The sequence below is a fragment of the Hippocampus bargibanti genome, linkage group LG11 (assembly GCF_051943395.1).
Source record: "Hippocampus bargibanti isolate YZ-2025 linkage group LG11, ASM5194339v1, whole genome shotgun sequence".
In the NCBI taxonomy this organism is placed as follows: domain Eukaryota; kingdom Metazoa; phylum Chordata; class Actinopteri; order Syngnathiformes; family Syngnathidae; genus Hippocampus; species Hippocampus bargibanti.
In genome coordinates, this window is record NC_142744.1 from 11196848 (window position 1) to 11206893 (window position 10046).

The window sequence follows — 10046 nt, forward strand, 5'->3', positions numbered from 1 at the left end:
GTCAAAGCCAAATATGCCACAGGAGATTCCCGTGATGATGATGATGCTGATGACGATGAAGAAGAAGCGACTGAATGCACACCTTTTGCAACTTCGACAAAAGCGTTGCAAGGGGTTGCGGACACGCGATCTTTCTTTGAATCCGTAGAAAATGCATCCGGTTTTTTAGAAACGTTAAACAAGATGGAAGTGTTCATATTAAAATATAAAAATGGGAAGCAGAAGAAGATCATATACACACATACATATATATAGCAGAAAAGAAAATAGGAGAAAATAAAGAAATATAATGAACATATTTTCAGTTTTTATTATTTTTTAATAAGGGGCAGTGAAGAGATTTTAACAACTCAAATGTCTGTGTGTCGCTTCCTTGTCATGATTTTGTTGAATACTGAATAACAAGGCGACAACAATGCCTCTTTGGTTTTTACATGACCTACTAATGTTTCTTTTCATTTTTCCACTACACATCATCTTTCAATCCTCTCGCCCCGGATCAGATCGATGAAGGTCCACCACTTCTGTCATACAACGCAACAATCGGAATTGGAGTTGCTTATTTTTAGAGAACAAATTGGGTTGATGACAACCCCATCGCGTGTTTCGATCATCCACTAACATTCTTTTTGCTTCTTTATTCGATACCTTTCACCCGCCGCATGCCCAGTTCTGTCCCAGATAATGAAAGTCCATCAACAAAACCTCAAAATCAACATCAAAGTAGTCGTGTCTTGACAAGAAAATAAGAATCATCAATCAAAGGCCTGGGGATACTTATAAAAACACGTCAGAAAGAACGTCAAGGTCCTGAGCACCCAAGTCGGACCGTGTTTATTTCTGGACACTCGAGTCAATCATGGCACCGGCTAGCTGGACCTGGACCTCAATCAAGAAAAAGAAAAGTCTTAAATAGCCCGACCAGTTTGTCTTCCCGGTGCAGGAGACAACAGAGGAGAAAGTATTCATCATCCGTATCGCAGCATCGGCATCGTTCCTCTTGTTCCACTTGCGCACTGACAGGGCGTCGCGTTTACATGGCCATCAAACCTTCGGGTGCGCGTGAATGGAAATTGCAGGCATCGTCATCACCTTGTTATCAACAGGCGATAAGGAAACGGTTTCACGTCGCTTTGCATCCCCGATGACAAATTCATTCCACGTTCGTCCTGGTGAATAAATGACCTTTGGGCCGTCGGTTTATACAGTCAAACCGCAACCATAACCCGTTCCAGAAACCTGTTTGAAAACCGATTTGGTTGAAAAATTAAGTATTTCCTATTATAATCAATGTCATCAATGTTTGCTAATCGTGGATACAAACACGCCTGCTCACAATGGAAGGTGACACACAGCCTCACCTGTCATCATGGAAATATCAAATGACAAAATAAATTGAACAGTTATATTTATTTAGTGATTTGATTTGTTCACATTTACCGTTCAAATACTAAGTGGAGACGAGTGGTGAGGCAGCAGCCGGCAGTGCCTCACCATGGATTGCGCAATGACTATGCTAACTGTGCTGGCTTGCTCTGCAGTGAGACCGCATTGCTGTCCCTCTGCATATCTTATTAAAGTGTTCAAAAGCTTTGAGTATATGAACTAAATTTCTACAGTTTAGCTGGTGTATCCAATGTACTGTCACTGTACATTATAAACACTGTACTACAGTGTTTATTTTATTTTATTTTACTTTTATCTAAACTGTGTGCATCTGTGAGGCACACAGTTCTCCTATTAAATGAAACAAACGTTTGATTTGAAAAAAAAAATCTATTCTTTTTTCTTGAAGAAGTTGTCAGTCATCTGGGCTGAGACGTTTTGAAAGTTGTACGCCCAACGTAAAAGTTGTACGACCCGGGCCACCGGACAGACGCTATTTCAAACACTGGTGTATCCTTTCATCACTTTGCTGCTGTGAAATGTAAATTTCTCCACTGTGAGACTAATAAAGGCATATCCAATCCAATCCAATCCAAAAATTATTTTCCCATAGAAAACCATTAAAATGAGAATAATCCGTTGCCATAAAACATAATTTTCTACTTTCTAATTTTCTAAGCCTTAAAACTACACAAAATATACCTTATTTTATGTATAATAAATGTGCAATGGTATTAAAATTAAAGAAATAAACTACCGTATAATAAAGTCGTTTTATTTACCTTTGTGAGGGTCGTTGATGGCTTGATGGAATGGAGTGGCCGGTTTCATCAGCATTAACCTTGAGGAATGATTGCTTGGAGGTGCTTACTCTGCGATAATTTTACCTAGTTCCTCATCATTTGTGTTCTGTTTCGTTGGGTTGATAGCTTTTTGCATCACATGTGCAGATGGCTTGTGTGGGTTATTTGTGGAGTCTAATTGATGGGATATTTTAATCTTGCAGTCTACACTCTGCCTTTGAACCATCAAAGTTGAAACGAGTCCAAATGTCACTCTTTTCTATCCATTTTCTCACTCTCTCTCTCTGTCGCCTCTCACTGCTGCGTTCTTGACCAATCACGTGGCTTTAACCGAAGAAACAAGTCGGCTGCCATTTTCTTTTATGGACAACGGCCCCAATCTCTCTGTCTGTAACCCCCCCACTCTCACTGATGTGTTCTTGACCAATCACATGCGGCTTTAAGACTGGGGGCGGGGAATAGAGGACAAAAAAGTCAGCTCCCATTTCCTTGTGAGGAGAACGGGCTCGTTCGCAAATGATACATCACTCATTGTGGCGCTTCGTGTGTATCCCGAAAAATAGTTCGTCTGCCAAGGTTAAATTTTCATAAAGTTCCTAAGCCAAAGGGTTCGTAAACCGAGGTTTGGACCCATTTTTAGTTGTAAATCGAGGCACCCAAACGTTTTGGTCAATAAACTAATTGTTCGAGAACCGAGGTTGTCAAGTTTCAGTTTGCGATCAACGGGTGGCACTGTAGGTCCCCGCTTGCAGCTGCACCTTCTTCCTCTTGAATTAATCAGTGGCAGTTAAAAGGACTCCCAGCACGACCATTCGGTGTCTTGGCCATTGCTTGTTCACCCTGTCAGGTTTGTATCGGCTTGTCATGTTTTACTGATGGTTTTGTTTGCTACTTTGGACCTTTTTGTTCTGATGACTTTGTTGTTTAAGATTTTGTTCCTGCTGACTTATTTGTTAATACAATTTGTCAAACACACCCTGCTCCTCCCTCCTGCCTCCATTTTTGTGGTCCTCCACCACCACCACCACCACCTTGAAAATCATGACAGCGTTTTGACTGTACGCTAGCATTAATTCAATCCAATAATAGACATGATTCTCTAACTGCCAATATAATGTGTGGATGGTGATACGCCTCCAACTGGCAGGGATTTTTTTTTGCCAAAAATAAAAATTATAATTTGTGATATTACCCAAAACCCTTTTTTGTCATTTGTCACCCCCACCCCATTATTTAAAAATAACGGTGAAGCCAAAAATATATCCCGGAGTATAAATAATTGGATACGAGCTCCAATTTGGAGCAATTCCCAATCAATGCAAGCATCGCGGCATTTCTCTCCATTCTTGCCGATCCATCATCAAGAGTCTTATGGGGTTGTTTGGGAGGTGATGGGGGGGGAAAGCCACAGATATTTAGCTCAGCCCTACGGTCGAGTAAATCTCAGCAGAGTTTAGGCTGCGATGACATTGTGATGGTCCCAAAATCACCCTGTGCACGCACAGTGCCATTCGTCACTGCCAAACGGAAGGCCACAAGCCATTATTTAGGGACCGCTCGCCCCTTCCGCGCCGAGCGTTCACCACCGAGCCGTGTGGACTATTCTAGTGTGTGAGGGCGAGTGTCACCGTACAGTGATTGGAGCTAATATGTCAAAATAAGGATGACGCTTTGAATTTAAAGGTGATTTTATACGACGGCGAACGTGAAGTGAGATGTAAGAGGCCCTCTTTTGTCTTGAGCTGTGAAAAAAGCGAGTGGGGCAGAAATCTGCACTTGCCGCACGTCTATTCATGATCCACTCGGCTCTGGAGTTCATCCCCACTCGATTAATTATCTTCAATAAACACGCGACACGCGAGGCAAGTGCGAGGACCTGCTGTGTGTCACCTAAAAGGTGCGGGAAGTATGTTCCCTGTAATTGACGATTGCCACAGCTTTTTGGAACCCGTTACAGGCATGGAATTAAAAATGTGCGATGGGAGCAGATGGGAGTCAAAAGTCCTCTCAAAACTAGCCGATCGTAAGACAACAACTTGCATCTTTAAATAGCGTGTCTGAAAGGCAGTTGCAAATGAGCAGACAAAGCAGTCTCGAACAAACAAAATGATAGGTCGCACAGAGATTGTGCGCCGGTAAATATTTTTGTAATGTTAGCAAAAATTATCGGCACGTGTAATTTATACAGTAATGCAATTTTGGAACTTCTGGATGAGTCTGATATGGAAATTTTCCATGGTGAAATTCTTTAAAAGTGCAGAAGCCGCTTTTAACTCAGTCGACCACCACACATGACCGCAACACTCGTTGAAAATGTGTAAAAAGACAATTTTATATGAATCAGATAACTCCTACCCTAAATGTGATTCAATCTTCATGAAGAAATTCAATTCACACTATACAGCGTATATCAATGAACCACTCACCCAAGTGTGCTACGAGTCGTCAATTATTCAAAAACGCAGGTAGTTAAAAGTACAAGAGGAAAACTTTCCCAGCATAAAGGACCACCTTTTCGCACAAAAGGAAAACTATATACCGGGTATACATGTATATATTTTTTTACGTTTATATGTATATAATTTTTTTTTACGTTAAAAGGACAACCAACACCATTTTTTTTGTTTCCTAACTGACATCAGAAAAACGTTTTATAGCATCTAAAATACCCAAAACACACAGGCTGATATTTTTAGTCAAATGCAATACACCAATAAAAATGACTTAACATGTCCAAAAACTGCCACAAAATCATATCGGAACTGGCGATTTTCAGAAAGTCCCGCCCCCAGTTCATGGCGTCACGCCAAGACGTCTTGCCTTTCTCAAGAATCAAAACAATGGGCTCACGGAGTTCAGATTCGGAGAAGGTGCTTTCTTCTTACTCATCCAGTTATGAATATGATTCAAATAGTTCTGACGAGGAAAGCATAAATGTTTGCAATCGATTAAAGAAGTCCTTCCGTATCAATTCAAGCCGTCTGGACTCCAATGTAGCGCCCAGAAAATGCACAAGATGGCGCCCAAGCTCCGTTGGAAATGGGCTGATTTGTTTTCTGGGAATTTGTGTCAACTTCTGTATGGTGTTACCGCAATTGGTAGCCTTGGTGCAACACACAACGATTCACCATCGCGTTATTTATGTGTTTTCCTTCCAATTTCACCATCAACACGGATCAACACGATGTTTTCTGACCAAACAAAGTACCTGTATCTACCCCGGTCAAGGATGACGCTTCGTACTGATGTCATAACGTTTATTGTGAAACACTTGGAACACTGTGAAAACTAAAGGCCATTAAAACGACAACATTACAATAAGTTCGACAAGACATACAGTAAATAAGCAAATTAATAAAATACCGTGTGTACCTTATTAACCAAAAGTAGATAAATTTTACATAGACTTTACACTGTCGTACTCTCTCTAGCAGTTTCTCTCGTTCTGTCTCTCAAGCAGTTACTCTCGTACATCGAAACACATGACACGGAAGCGGAAGTGATAATGACAAAAGATTATAAAGTATTGAAGTAGATTTTAAGAAAATGCACGTATAAAGGTTCGCATAGAAACATTAAACACTTTTACAGAACAAGAAGACCAAATAAATTATATTTTTGTTGTCATGGCAACCAATGACAAGATACCCGCCAGTTACAGTACCCATAATGCATTGTGTGTCGCTTTCCCGGTCACGGGCGTTCCTGACGTGACGTCACATCAGGCATCGTCATCAACTCGAAAACAAGACTTCCTGAATATTCCGCGCGAGTCTTAAAACATAAAACATATATTCACGGTAAGATCAGAGCATTGTCATCAAATGGTGAGTATAGTTTTTGCTTTTTTGAATGTTGCGGTGCCGTGTGTAATGTTGCTTGTTCTGTAGCCACAAAGGGACATATGTCTTCTTGTGCCGGTCTCAAGCCCGGATAAATACAGAGAGTTGTGTCAGGAAGGGCATCCGACGTAAAAGCATGGCCAAAACAAACATGCAGATCAAACCTCTAAAGATGGAGGACACTGATTTGCTGTGGCGACCCTTGAAGGGAAAGCCGAAAGGAAAAGAAGAAGCTATATGCGGTGGAATCTTTGTAAAATGCACTCAGTAGAAGTAATTTGAAGTCATTTTACAAAGTATGGACACAACCTGTCCGGAACTGTCAGTTGTTTTTTATGAATTGCGCGTTTGGTTTTGCACCGGACATGGGCCAAACAGAATATTCGTCGATGCGTCATCATATCGCGTCCATGAGTCATTGCCTATGTCATCATTTATCCAACAGTGTCTGCAATAAGACGAAGAAAATAATAGTACTAATAATACATGACAATAATAAGGATAATAAAAATAATGTACTGTTTGCTAGACAACTTAGTATCATATAAATTATACGTGTTTGTAGTATATAACAGAATCAGCAGGGGCTTCTATTTTACTTAAATGTACAATAGCAAAACTCTCCCAGCATAAAAAAAAAAGTGTTAACGTTTTTATGAATAGCGTGTTTGGTTTTTCACCGGACATTGGCCAAACAGATTTTTTGTCCATGCGTCTTCATAACGCGTCCACGAGTTATTCCCCACGTCTTCATTTATCCAACATTGTCGGCACCATAATAATGAGACGAAGAAAATAATAGTAATAATAATAAGACATAATAATGATACAAAAAATTACTGTTCGCTAGAGTCTAGCGAACGAGCGGCTAGACAACTTAGCATCAGATCGATTACACTTGTTTGTAGTACTATATATAACCTTCAGAATCAGCAAGGTTTTCTATCTTACTTCATTATTGTAGAATCTGTAGATGATCACCAGGCCGGCTACGAAGCTGGAGGTGTCATGCAAAAATGGACACATCCGTCATGGATCTTCTGGTGGGACGGAATTGTGCCGAAGTTCTGCGTTCAACATTGTTCAAAACTTCCGCGTGTCCATCACGTCAATCCTCAACACCTGCGAATGTTATGATCACCCCGCCCACCGTGCCGTGACGGACGTGTCGGTGGCATAATAATAATAACAATAATAATAATAATAATAATAATAATAATCATCATCATCATCATCATCATACATTTCATTTGTAATAAGAGCCTTCAGAACTCACTTTACAGTCACCGGATATTATTTTCTGCGGGTCAGCAGCGGTAGCCACACGCGCTAGCTAGCGTTAACTCAACCTGGAAGTAACAAAGTGACAATCCGGCTCAACAACTAATTGGCCCAACAACTAATCGAGACCATTTTAATTAAGCACCAGTTTCAAGCACCAGAACTCGTGCTGGACCCAATTTCGGAGATGGAAAAAGAAAGAAGTGATGTTGCGAATATCTCCATTGTGAAACCAATACAGATGATCTTATCTTGTTTTATCTCACATGAGCACTGGCCTGGAAGTAGCATTAGCATAAACCCGTTGGAATCAGGCCAACTGTGTCCACTGCATGCTAAACATCTCCACAAATAAAGACAAAGTTAAAAAAATCAATTGAGATTGAATGTCTCCCACTTACACCGAGAATGCATGACTGATTGAATCAATCAATGCCATACCAGAAAACAAAACGTCTCTGGGGTAATAAAATGAAGTCAAGTGCAATTATAATCATAAATCCGATCAAGTCTTCTTTCGCTAAACTATTACATCGGTCACACCTGTGTGCATTTAATCCGACACAAAACAGAATAACATCAATTACTGAGATGGCAGATTAAAATGGAAACACTGAAGTTTTACGATGTGTCATGAGTGGTTTCTGAGTCGCAGACAGATCTTCCCTTCAATTATATGGAGCTCTTCGATCCTCTCCATATCCCAGTTTAATTCTAAAGTGCAGACATTTAATTTTGTTCAATTCAATGCACTTGCAATGATTCAATCTATTGGAAATAATAGTTTAGGACAGCACTTGGCAGCCTGATATTTATTTTTTAACACACTGCTCCCTGTTTGGATATTAATGTCAATTTCGGACCCCAGTATTTCTTTGTTATTAAGAGGACAGGTAAAAGGTGGGTAAGAGGGGTTGAATAAGGGGTTGCACTTGCACTACCAAGGTATTTGTCATGTGCTCAACTGCTGCTTCAATTACATCAAGTAGATTTCGTAAAACATCCCTTCAGGGCTTACCTGGAGCACTCTCAACAAATAGTTTGAAATATAAACTCTATGGAGCATTTTCGACATTCTGCCATGAAATGAATAGAGGATTAAAAGGAAGCCATTGGTTGACTGACGTAGCGCCACAAGAGACAGGGGACATTGATGTTTCATTCAGCACATCAAACAGATTAGAGTGGGGTAAATTACAGCGGAGGAGAATTTCCTATTTATTCAGCTCTTTTGCAAGACAGCTTGCCGGAGCGCAAAAACCAAGAGGATTCGGTCACCTGGTAAGAGTCATGTGCAAAACAGGAATAATCCCTCAATGGCTATAAAAAAAACAGATGAGAATGATAAGGTGGCTGGCTGGAGCACACGACCTCTGACCCTGCTTCCTCCAAAAACAGATACAATCATGACAAATGCGTGGCACGCTTGTGCGCAGTTGTTTTTGTCCATCTTCGTGAGTCCAGAAGTAATTACCCACCTTTATGAAAAGTGAGCTCATCTGTCACTCAAATATCAACCCGCTACTTCCTCCTTAAACCTCATATAAATCCTGCCGGTTTGAATGTGAAACAGGAGACACCAGGGAGTCCTTCGGATGCAGTAGCACATCACAAAGTGTTTTGTTGTTCTGCCTGTATAACCAAATCCGTCTTATCAAATCTTAAATGCAACAATCCTATAATTTCATTTACGTGCGCCAACGCAGAATCCGTCTCCGGCAGAATTCCATAGCGCTATCTTGGCACATGCAGCATTTGATGTGTGTTTAACTTTGTCATTAAGTGATCAGAAAATATCAGAGTATTTGTGTTTACACCTCATGCGATGAATGGAAGATTTCTAGGGAATAATTCAGGAAGCCACTTGGAAGAGTTGGAAAAAGTGCAGCTGATCTCAATCGTCTCGAACTGACTGGTTCAGTGTGAGTGCATTTTGTGTTAAACAGCACTATCTTGTGGTAGATTGCTAGTATTACAGCGTTGAATAAAATACGGCCAATTGAAATTGCTGAAGAGGGAAGAAAAAAAGTACATCTAGCTTTAAAATGGTTAATTAATAAGTAGGTTTATATCTCTGTAACTACATATTTATGCACATATTGTGTCGTATATTTCAAAACTGTGTTCGAGAAATATTTTGTCACTTCTGCAATATACCTTATGTTTAGGATCTGGATCATTTTTGTGGTTTGGATTTAAAAAAAAGGCACACAAATACGTCAATGAATGGCAAATGATCTTCTTTAGAACTATTTCATCAGTTAAATGTTTTAACGTGAACTATTTTGTCATCTTCTTTTCCCTTGGGGTTTTTCCTTCAAAGGAGTCGCCACAGTGAATCAGTGTCCTCCGTCTTCGAAGGTTTGATTGGCATGTTTGTTTTGGCCAAGCTTTGACGTCGGATGCCCTTCCTGACACAACACTCTGTATTTATCCAGGCTTGGGAGCGGCACAAGACACTGGCTGATGTCCCGTTGCGGCTACAGAACAAGCAACTCGATGAACATTTGATGTCATACCGATGTTTTTTCCATTCCTATAGAGTCCAAGTGTTAGCATTCATATGAAAAAATATATTTTTGAAGTAGACAATGTCAAATGTCTTCATGAAATGTATTTTTAACCACTACTCACGCTTCTGAACTGGAACTGTGACATGATGGGAAAGTTCAACCTTGATTTCAAAACACTACTTCCTGGTAAACTCTGACAACGTGGTTCCGTACAGCTGAAA